The sequence below is a fragment of the Silene latifolia genome, chromosome 3, assembly GCF_048544455.1.
Source record: "Silene latifolia isolate original U9 population chromosome 3, ASM4854445v1, whole genome shotgun sequence".
NCBI lineage: Eukaryota > Viridiplantae > Streptophyta > Magnoliopsida > Caryophyllales > Caryophyllaceae > Silene > Silene latifolia.
Genome location: NC_133528.1, coordinates 22,397,686 through 22,409,922, shown reverse-complemented (window position 1 = coordinate 22,409,922; position 12,237 = coordinate 22,397,686). Strand labels below are relative to the sequence as shown.

General features: G+C 40.2%; 1 non-coding gene across 1 annotated transcript; it reads right to left on the bottom strand.

Annotated features, from left to right (window-relative positions):
• Positions 1–2,134: 2,134 nt before the first annotated feature.
• LOC141650307 (small nucleolar RNA R71) lies at positions 2,135–2,241 on the bottom strand. Its single transcript, XR_012546348.1, has one exon. It is a non-coding gene; the product is annotated as a small nucleolar RNA R71 (small nucleolar RNA).
• Positions 2,242–12,237: the final 9,996 nt, after the last annotated feature.

Sequence of the window (12,237 nt, the reverse complement as noted above, 5' to 3'; positions counted from 1 at the left end):
CCACAACCGGCCAGTACGCCAACCTCCCTTAGAGAAACGCCGGGTAGTCCTCGCCAGGAAGAAGGCGGGCGTCACCGCCGACGCCAGCCAAGTCAGCCTCCCTCTCAGCCTCAGAAGGCTCCCTAAACATCGTCCGACGAGGCCCGAAAGACTAATCCACGAAGCTTTTGAAGCAAAGTACCAGCTACAGTGGTCGATCGACTTATTCCTTTGGTCGATCGACCAAGGCACGTAGATCAGAAGCTACTGTTCAGCATAGGTTGGTCGATCGACTGAGCATTATGGTCGATCGACTGAGGCCGTGATTCAGCGTGAATTAAAAGATCGAGAAATTTAAAGCCCATAGTACATTAGGTTTTGGAATAAGAACTACGTTGTATTCTATATAACGTAAGCTAGGTTTACAGAATAGGCATTCAGAAAATTATCTAGTTTTCCTTCAGTTCTTTATCAGTTTTAGCATATCAAATAATTAGGGTTCGGAATATTGCTTTCGTTCGTTCTTTTAATCTTTCCGTTACAATTCCTCTTCACGGTATTTTTCTGTTCTTGTTTTCAGTTTCATTACTTTATCGTTCATAGTATAGAATTGTTAGTTAGTTTCCCGAAGCCATAATTATCGTTTTATGCTAGCCTTTTATTCCGTTAATTTAAGCATGAATTCAGTAGTTAATTTCGTTAATTTCATTGTGGTTATCATTCCTAGTATGAGTAGCTAAATTAATTGTGCTAAGATGTAGGGGAACTGTAGGTTAGGTGGCATTAGAATTAACATGGCCTGAAATCGCATGCCGGTCGATCGACTGGGTTCCCTGGTCGATGACTGGCCACGCTGAGATTGTTTCGCTTTAATTGTTTTAATTGTTGTGTTTGACGAATCGAGTGCACGCGACCAGTTGAATACCTAGGATTTGACCGACCCAATAAAGATCGAAAGATAGGGAAGAGAGATAGCCTACTTAATTAAGACGACTAAATTAATTAGATCGAAAGATAGATTAATTTAGACCTTTAGTCACTTTTCAGGACGAGAGTCAGTACTAGTGATATTAGGGACCCGTAGCGAGATCGAAAGATGCTACTTGTTAAGAGTGGACCAAGAGGACCTCTTATTTTTCCCGTCTCACGTGATTGTTTTAGACCTACCTAGTTTCCTGCCGCCGAAGCTATAGTGAACCGACCATCGTTGCACCCTTTTAATCCTTGATTTTATCCGTTTATTTAGTTTATTGTCTTTTATTTGCCTTTAGCTATAGACCAAATCAACTCAATCCCCACATACTGTTACCTTAGACTGAAATTAGACATCTAATAATTACATCTGCCTCTCTGTCGTTCGACCCTTACTATCACTAGCTATAGTTTAAGTTTGGAATTATAAATTAAATTTTGATACAAAACGACGGTATCAAATTTTGGCGCCGTTTCCGGGGATGCAATTGTTCTAACTTTTAGTTGTTTTATTTTAGTTTGTTTCTTAGTTTAAGGGACATTCGTTCCTTAAACTATTCTCATATTCTTTTTGTAGTTTCTTCTTATGCGCAGGTCACAGGGTGGTGAATTAGTACCTTTCAATCCTGAGATTGAGAAGACCTTGCGTGAGTTGAGATGATCATCTAGAGTACTGCCGACAGAGGAAGAGCTGAGTACTCTGTCTAGTTACTACGAGAACGAGCTATACGAGGAGGATCCACCTTCATCACCCATTTCCACTTCTTCAGCTGAGACAGTCACATCTCCAGAATTTCCAGTCATGGCTGAAAAAGCGAGTATAGCAAGTCACTCTGAGCCGACAGCTGCAAATCTATACAAGGGGTTCGAATTACCGGGAGCTGATAGAAAATTCGAACCGAAGCCTTCATATATCAACTTGGTTGAGAGAAACCAATTCGGGGGTGCTGCAAATGAAGATGCAGCCAAACATATGGAGATATTTATTGATTATTGCTGCTCTATACCCCCACCGACCGGTGTGACCCAAGACCAGATAAAGGAGACTATGTTTATATTCTCATTCCGCGATGCTGCAAGGGAGTGGTACAGAGATCTGGACCGAGCTGCTAATAGGATCACCGACTGGAATTCTTTAGCCTTGGCATTCTACAAGAAGTATTTTTCTGCCTCGAAGACGAATGCTATTAGAGCTCAAATCACGAGCTTTAAACAGGGGCCTGATGAGAATTTTCATGAGGCATGGGTTCGTTTCAAGAAGCTGGTGCGAACCATTCCACATCATGGGTTTGAGAAATGGAGCCTATGCAATCAGTTCTACAATGGGCTCTATGACGACCAGAGGGCTATCCTGGATGCGACAACTAATGGCAGATTCCAGGAGAATACGGGGGAGACTAAGGGGTGGAAGATCATTGATGACTTGGCCACCCACAAAGCTGAGTATGGGAATTCCCGGGGAAATCAAAGGAGAGCTGCTGAATCTCCTTCTGTAGCTGCATTAGAAGCTCTCACGGCTAGATTTGACAAGTACGAGTTGGGAGAAGCTTCCAAAGGAGGGATTTACCATGTAAATGCTGTTTCAGACGGTCCTTTCGTCTGTAAAAGATGTGGAGCTGAGGGACATGTTTCAGACAATTGTCCTAGTCCCTTTGAGTCTTGTGCTGCCTTTCAACATTATAGGCAGACAAACACATACTATGAGCTGAATGTCCACCCAAACTTGAGGTGGAGTAGCCAAAATGTCTTGAATCCGACTCAACCTCCACAAAGAAGCAAAGAAGCAATGCGAACTATGTGCCCCCTTATAAGCAACAACGAGTTCCAAAAGCCTCCGTATGTCCCACAAAAGAAGAACAACAAGTCCAAGGTTCTGATTTCAATGAGTTGAAGAATTTGTTGCTGAAGGAATCCCAGGCTAGAGAGGCCGGGATGAAGATGTTGGAAAGCCAAATTGCCCAATTGGCTAGCAAGAATACAACTCGAGCTCCGGGACATTTACCGACTCAAACTGATCAAAAGGAGACCCTTAATGATATTACCTTGCGGAGTGGGTCTACTCTTGATGGGCCCATTATGGTTGAGGACGTCACTGAAAAGGATGAGGCGGAACCAAGCAAGGAGAAGGCTATGACGAACAAAAATAAGAAAAAGACGATCAGCAGGTATGTCAGTCGATCGACTGACATACCCAGTCGATCGACTAGTCCGCGACAACCAGAAGCTACTGTTCCTGTAGAGGTCAGTCGATCGACTGACCAACCTGGTCGATCGATCGTGCGATCTTTGATAGTGATTCTTTTCGTCCTCCGATGCCCGATAACTTGAGGGACCATTTGTTTCGGGGTATTACTGCCCCGAAAATATTGAGGACAGACCCGACTGCTGATGGGTCCGTTTCGGTTCCGAAGTACGACCCTTTGTCGATTAATGGTTCACATTTGAGACGGTCTGAAGAAGGGTCAAGCTACAACAAAGAGAAGGTGGTGGATTTTCAGCCTAAATCCACTGATGCCGGCATGAGAGATTTAGAGGAGAGGGCTAAGTTGCTACTTTCAGCCCCTTATCCAGAGAGATTGGTGCCGACAAAGGAACAGGTATCATTTAATAAGTTTGAAAAGGTTATTTGTAGTTTAAATGTGCAAGTTCCTTTCCTTGAATTAGTCAATCAAGTGCCTGCTTACACGAAATTCATGAAACAACTCTTATCTAAAAAGAAGTCACTTGAAACTGTGCACACTGTCGCACTCACTGAGGAGTCATGTTCTTATTTGACCCATACTGCACCCCTTAAGCTAGAAGACCCGGGTAGTTTTTCCGTTCCTTGTAATATTGGTACCTTCTCAATTGAGAAGGCATTATGTGACTTAGGAGCCAGTATTAGTGTAATGCCCTTGAGTCTTACTAGGAAGCTCAAATTGACTAGGTTTGCAGTGACCAACATGACAGTACAGATGACTGATCACTCTGCGGTCCTGCTAATAGGAGTCTTAGAGGACATCCCCGTGCAAATAGGGAAGTTTTTCTTCCCTGTTGACTTCGTTGTGCTCGATATGCCCGAAGATGCCCACATCCCTATCATTTTGGGTAGACCATTCCTGCACACTGCTGGTGCAGTTATTGATGTTGGTTCGGGTACTTTGACCTTTAAGGTAGGCAAGCACTCCATTGTCTTTGCCCAGACGGCTAGGAAGAAAGATCCCATGTGGCCCGTAACTTGTAATACAGTTTCTGAAAAGAAATCTTATTTTATACTACCTGATATGCCTGTCTCTATTCCTACTCCTGTTGTGACACCTCCGCCCCAGATTGGGAGCAAAGTGGAGGAAGATTCTACTGTTTTAGATATTGCAGGAGCTGGTTTGGGGAAGGAAGAGCCGCATGTTGCTCCAGCTGTGAAGGAGCCAATAGTTCAAAGAGGCGGTCTAGGATGCCTTAGCTATGGCATGGATGAGGAGCCCGAAGATGAGCCAGTCAAAGCAACGGAGTCTGATCTGGATTCCGACGAGTCCGAAGAGGTCATTGAATGGGAAGATGTCCGACATGTTGATCCGTTGAGTTCTGCGGACGTTGCAGCTGAGAAGATGAGCACTGTTGAGGCTACCACTTGTAGCCAGAAGCCAGTCAAGTGGGCCATTCCATGGTCGTTCTTGATCAACTATTAGTTGATTGAGACTTTTTCACAAACAATACATTTTATTTGCTTTCGTTGAACCTTTTTATTTATTGCTTTTGTGTGCGCGAGACTTCGCATTTTATTTTGGTTGCTTAGGATTTTAAATACTTTAGTCGGTTACTTTGGGTTTTGCGCAATTTTGGGCGCGTTATTATGTGCATTTGCAGGTTTATAGACCTTGATAGCTCAAGTTATTGAGCTAATTAGACGAGATCAGGAAGTTACAGCAGGTCAGCCAGTCGATCGACTGCTTCCTATGGTCGATCGACTGAGCCGCGATTTCCAGAAGCTCCTATTGCTGTTCACCTTGGTCGATCGACTGGGTGATGTGGTCGATCGACCGCCCAGAGCTGCTGTACCTATTTTCGTTCATTCCTCTGCTGAGTTTGATCGATTTGCGGAGTCAAGGGAGTATTCCCTTCACTTTATTCTCTGCTTAATTTCTGATTTCTTCTGTTTTTCATTTTTTTGCACATAATTTTACCGTCCCAATTTTGTTTTCTCGTTTTATGCGTTGTATTTTCTGTCTTTTCAGGTCACTACAACGAAAACGTGGGAAACTGACGGAAAAATTAAGCCCATACTGACCGCCTTTCCGTCAAGGTCAGCTTATTTCGTCAGTAAAAAAACCTGTCCTGACGGAATTTCCGTCAGTCTTTCAAAATACTGATGGATCTGTGACGGGAAATCCGTCCTTATTTTAAGCCAAAAGTGACGGAATCTTCGTCAGTTTTTGAAAATTACCGACGGAAATTCCGTCAGAGGTCATGACACGTGGATTTTCTGTGATTTCAGTAAAAATGGGGATGTTAGCTAGTGACGGAATTTCCCTCAGTAATTTTAAAAAACAGACGGAAATTCCGTCAATTCCTGGACACGTGGCATTTGTGTGTCAATTCTGGGAAAATGAAGGGGAAGAGCAGTGACGGAAATTTCGTCAGTTTTTTTTAAATTACTTACGGAAATTCCGTCAGTGGTATTAAAAAACAGGCATGGAAACAGCAGCCTGCTGCCTAGCCACGATGCGTTTTTTGCATCGTTTCAAATACAGCCACGATGCCTATTTGCATCGTTTCCAATATAACCAAAACCTGCAAAACACATCCAATCGTCGACCGCCAAGCGGGAATCCATTTTCACGTCGACCGCTAATGCGGGAATCAATAGACAACAAAAGAGAAGGGGACGCAAATTGTTTTACATAAAAACATAGTCAAATTTGTACATTGTCTTACAAATTAAACACGAAAGAGAATTGTCTTACCATGTCTTTCATACTCCCTACTAGACGACAATACTAACTAAACTAAAGTTCTAACCTAAAGGCTCTAACCTAAAGGCTCTAACTTAAAGGCTCTAAGTTATTATAGGCTCCATAAAACTACCAGTACCTCCAAACCCGTCATCACCACCCCTAAAGTCATCCCGTCTATGTGGAGTAAATTGTGAACACGTGTTTGGGGGTTGAGATGCTTGCATATCAGCCCAAGCCTTTCTCATTGCCGTCATTTCTTCAGCCTGTTCACGAATCTGTCTTTCAAGAGCAACTCGAGCGGCTCGCTCATCATTCATTTGGGTGGAAAGCTGTGAAATCATGCTAGGAGCATAAGATAAAGACCGTCGGCCAGCTTTGTTAGGAGGAAGATCATACCATATTTGGGCCACTGTATCTCCGGTCCCAAACATCCGGTTCTTCTCGTCAAAGTCTCATACAGCCTTGTAGTAGGCCTGAATCTCGTCGGGAGACTGTCCAGGTGGCAATGGCTGACTCATCTCCGCTTGGAAATCACGCTGAAAAAAGAGAAAATCGTCAGAAATGATATATATATATATACCTATCTTTATAAGAAAGAGATTATCGTTCTTTGTAATAAAAATAAATATTAAATTAAATACAAGAATTTACCTCAATATCAGCCGCTCGAGGGTTAACCCACTCGCCCTTCTTATTTTTCTTCGTCTTCATGAACATCTTATGGGGGGTGGCCTCTTGACCCTGAAATTAGTATGGAAACAAGTAAAATCAAGTATATATTTGTCAATCATATATATTAACCACTTTTTAAAAGTAATATAAACAATACTTACCAATTCCTTGAAAGCATCGGAGCAACTCTTCCGACCAAGAGTGTGGGTGCCCAATGCTTTCCCCTCTTTCCCACCCGACTTCCTATTTGCCATGTTGATTTTCGAATGTTTGGCAAAAGTAGGATCATTTGGCCTATTCCTAAGGTTCTCCAACCAACTAGCAGGCACCCACTTTGGCGGTTTCTTGTTATATTTTAGTCCATTAATAAGAGTGGTAATCCGCCTCGTTACCCTCGCCTGCCACTCAGGAATAGGATCATACTCAGGATCGATGGATCTTACATGACTCTGTTTCAAAAACAAGTGTGAAATTAGTTATATAAAACTTATGAAAATTCTTATAAACTTAAGAAAATTATTATAAACTTAAGAAAATTATTATTGAAAAACATAATTACCGCAAAGTAATTCCACATCTTTTGACGCTGTGCGTTACTCGCTTCACCCCACCTAGTGAAGTACTCATCTCCTGTGTTACGAGTGAACGACCAAGTAACATATTTCTTGATTGGTTCGTCATCCCACCTGAAAAACACATAAATATTTGAAATTAAAACTGTAAATGTTAAGTTTGAAATATTTGAAATTCCACATATTTGAAATATTTGAAATTAACATAAACTTACCAATAATGATCATGCCGGGCACGGGCCGATGAGAGAGTCACCTGCATCTCCTCCTGTCTCTGTGATGGAGGTTTAGGATCGTCCCCATTCTCAACCACGTCGTCCTCCCGATTTTGTTGAGATGCATTTGCATTACTATTGCTCCCAAAAACACGACGAAAAATGTTCGGCATAATCACTGCATGAAAACAATTCAAATTGTTAGTTCAAAGAAAAAATCGTTAGTTAAAAACAACCATTTCTGCAGGGTATATATAAACAATTGAAACAAACACTAACTATGGAAAACTGTGAACTAATTACCACTTGCCTCTTCTTTAATGCATTTTATTGGCTGAATTGAGAGGTTTCTTATAACCAAACCTTGGAAATTAAAACACACTATTGATGTTAAGCTAAAACGACATGTATAAAACAAAAAACCAAATAGCCTAGAACGACAAGTAATAAAAAACGGAGGGCAAATTTGATTGAATGTTTAATAATTGTACAATTACAACTAGTCCTCCTCACTATCACTATCACTACAAATCAAAACAGGTTCATCTTCTGATAAAAGCACTCCTACTTCTTCCTCTGATTCCTCATTTTCGTATCTAATAAGTTCTTCAACTTCATCTTCATCCCCTTGTTCGCCGGCGTCTCTGTCATATTCCCCTTGACCTCTTTCCACTGTCACTTCGTATACATATTCATCCTCTATATCTTCCAACAAAATCGGTGAAATTGAGTGATCATTCACAACCACATCTTCTTGAAAGACACTTTCTTCAATAGGAGCATCAACTTGTGATCTTGCCTTAGTTTTAAAAACCGCGGACCACTGAATACCTTGATTACCTTTCTTAATGGTTGGATAAGGAGCATAACAAACTTGATCGACTTGAAAAGCTGCCACAAATGGGTTATGTCCACGAAGTTTCTTTTTCTCGTTTACATCTACAAGTCCATAAACCTTATGGATACTAAGTCCTTGTGGGGAATTATCAAGCCAATCACATTTAAACAATATAACCCTATAAACCCTTTGCTCGGCATAATAAGAAAGCTCAATTACTTCATTTAGGGTTCCATAGTAGTCCAACCCTTCATTGAATTCACAAACCCCATTGCTTAACGTAGACTTCGAAACATCAACTCCCTCCTTAAAAGCTCGAAACTTATAGCCGTTGATGGAATACCGTCTCCAAGACTTCACCATGTTACTAGGACCCAATGCTAAAGCTATTATTAGACGATCCTTCAATCTATGAACCTATGAATAAAAAAATGTTAATTAAGTTGTTATATTTTTTTCAATATCTAATAAGAAATCTAAATGTATAGTTCAATTTCAAAGAAAATGTATCATCACTTACTTGATTTCGGAACCATTTCGGAAAACTTTTGTCATATAAGCCCAAACATCATCAGAGGATGTGACATCAGGAAAACTGATTTTGATATGTGCCTCAAATTCCCTATAAGTAGGGAAAGCATGTTTTAGTTATGTATTAATTACCTATAAATTCGATCTAATTTCATAATTAAAAAACAATTGAGTAATGATGAAGTATTAGCTTACTTTTCATAAGTCTCTAAAAAATGTCCACAGTTCCTTAGCACATAAAAATGAGCTTCTTCAAACTCTTTCTCAGTTAAGTACCTCTGTATACATTTCCCGGTTGTAGTTCCCATGTCATCATTGAATAACTCAGGTAACTTAGATTTCAACTGGTCATCGGAATTTACACCAACATCTAAGTCTTTTGCTTTTGTGTCAATGTGATCTTCGAAATAAAAAGAACAGAAATTTGAAATTTCCTCTAACAAAAAAGCGTTGCATATTGAACCCTCCACCCGAGCTTTGTTGCCAATCTTTTTTTTTATATGATTAAGAAATCTCTCAAATGGATACATCCATCGATATTGAACAGGTTCTCCAACTTTCGCTTCATAAGGTAGGTGAAGAGGCAAATGCTCCATAGAATTGAAAAAAGAAGGGGGAAATATCTTCTCTAACTTGCATATTATCTCCGCAATGTTTGACTCCAGACGTTCCATAGAATCAACTCTAATCGTAGAAGTACACAGGTCTCTAAAAAATTGGCTTATCTCAGTTATTGCATTCCAAGGACCTGTCGGGAGAAACTCTTTCAAGGGAACGGGGAGTAGTCGTTCCATAAAGACATGACAATCATGACTTTTCATGGAATGTAACACCATCTTTTTATAGTCAACACACCGACTCAAATCTGAAGCATAACCATCCGGGAATTTTAAATTAGCAACCCAGTCACATAGAGCCTTTTTCTCCGCGGTTGATAAAACAAACCTAGATGATGTGGTCCGTTTATAGCAAAGTTCATTAAAGTCTTCTTTACCCTTAGGGTCAAATTTAGTTTTACCTGGTACATCCATGATGGTGTTGATAAGTTGTTCAAAAAATTTTTTCTCAATGTGCATAACATCCAAGTTGTATCGAATCAGCAACGTTTCTAGTAGGGAAGTTCCCAGAATATGCTTTGTTTCCACCAACCTTCATTCTGATCTTTCAATCTTTTCAATTCTTTATCAGAAGCATCAACTATTTTAGGAAAGTCTTTTACGGATTCCCACACTTCATCACCCGTTAGTTTCGATGCGGCTATGCGATTCTCAGTTTTTCTGTTTTTAAGAAAATGCTTACAATTGTCGCGGAAAGGATGATCAGGTCTTAAGAACTCACGGTGACAATCAAACCAACAAACCTTTTTGCTATTTTTAAGCCAAAAAGATCTATGATCATTTTCTGGACAATAAGGACAGGCACGATATCCACTTGTGGACCAACCAGAAAGCATGCCATATGCCGGGAAATCGTTGATCGTCCACATTAATGCAGCCTTTAATTGAAAATTTTGTTTCTTAGAGACATCATAGGTGTCCACGCCGGTTTCCCAAAGTTGTTTCAACTCTTTGATCAACGGTTGGAGGAAAACATCTAAATTTGACTTCGGGTTCTTAGGACCGGGAACTAGTACAGATAAGAACATAAATTGTCTCTTCATGCATAACCAAGGAGGTAAGTTGTACGGGACATGATAAGAACATAACAAGAAAACTACTTGGGTATTTCCTGTCAGGGACATGATGGACTGGTGCATGTGTCGAACAGGTACTGTACTTCAGAGAGGAATACAAAATGCTATGGTGATGAGCCTCTTGTACCAGATATGGCAACAGAGAAATAAAAGCAGGAATGAGAAGGTTTTGATTAGACCAGAAGTTGTGGCAGGTACAATTTTGGAGGATATGAGGTCAAGAGTTCGAACCCGAGAACAAACAATGATGACTCTTGCAGAACGAGATTGGCTTGTTAGAATGCGTCTTCTAGAATGATATCTTATGTATGATCACCTAATGTAATTATCTTATTCATATTTATATAATTCTCACATTTCACCAAAAAAAGGAGGTAAGTTGTACGGAGTCACAATCACGGGCCAACAAGAGTATTTCGTCCCAAACTGCCCAAAAGGTTGAAATCCATCCGTACACAAACCTAGCCTAACATTCCGGGGTTCACTTGAAAAATCTGGATGCTCTTTATCGAAATGCTTCCACGCTTCTCCATCACTTCGATGTGCCATTGTCCCCCTTTCTCTTAATCGAGAGTTTTTGTAGTGCCAACTCATCTCACCTGCTATGTGCTTGGTTGCATATAGTCGTTGTAACCTTGGCACAAGCGGGAAATAAGTTATTGGTTTACATGGAATTCGCCTCCCACTTGAATTCTTTTTACCTTTATACCGAGATGCACGACACTTTGTACATTCTTCAAGATTAGAATTTTCCTCCCAGAAAAGCATGCATCCATTGATACATGCATCAATCTTTTCATGGGGAAATTGGAGTCCCTTCAGAACTTTTTTAATCTCATTAAAATTGCGCGCCATTTGATTTTCCTTTGGAATTATGTCGCCAATGAACGACACAAAACCATTAGCGCATCTAAGAGATATGTTAATCTCACATTTGAGTGATAACAACCTAGCAGCTGCTTGCAACAAACTCATATCACTTCCCTCAAACACCGGCTGTTCGGCTTGCTCTAACATTTTAAAGAACGAAGAAACTTGGGGGTTCGGGGTTTCATATCGCACTTCTTCATCGTTAAGGTCATCAGGATTAAGTCGATCCTCCAAAATTTGGTCAACAGTATCACGCAATGCATTTTCCACGAACTCACGGTAAGGATTCTCACTAGCATTTGTACTAGGTAGTTTCTCACCGTGATATGTCCATACATAATAATTATCGGCGAAACCATACGACCAAAGATGAATTTGAACATCTGCTTTCCTTTTAAAACCTAGTTTTTTGCATTTCTTACACGGACACCTCATTTCACCTAAATTCTTGTACTCACTACTTCCTTCCGCGAATTTAATAAACTCTTTCACCCCCTCTGCATATGCTTTCTTGGGTTTCTTTTTTTCGTCTAATCTTTCATACATCCACTGCCGTTCTAATCTTTTCATGTTATTATATATCTACACATTTATATATGTCATTAAAAAAGATAATAATCTAACAACAATCAAAATCAAGCATAATAAACAATAATTTAACATTTTAACCAATATAAATATTGTATTTCTTTGAATTGGGTCCTTATCACTCCAACCTAAACCCATCAATGTACGTTTTTAGTCACTAGCAAACATGTACTTGTGATTTATTAATGAGAAAAAAAATTCGGCAGCAATTCCCATCCGTTCTCCAAATACACAATATAGAATAAATAATTACTCTACATATGCATTTAGAGAACATTAAAGGAATTGTCACCAAACTCTTTTCTCATTAATAAATCACAACCACATGTTTACTACCTAAGTGACTTAAAACGTACAAAGACAGTCCCAAAACGGG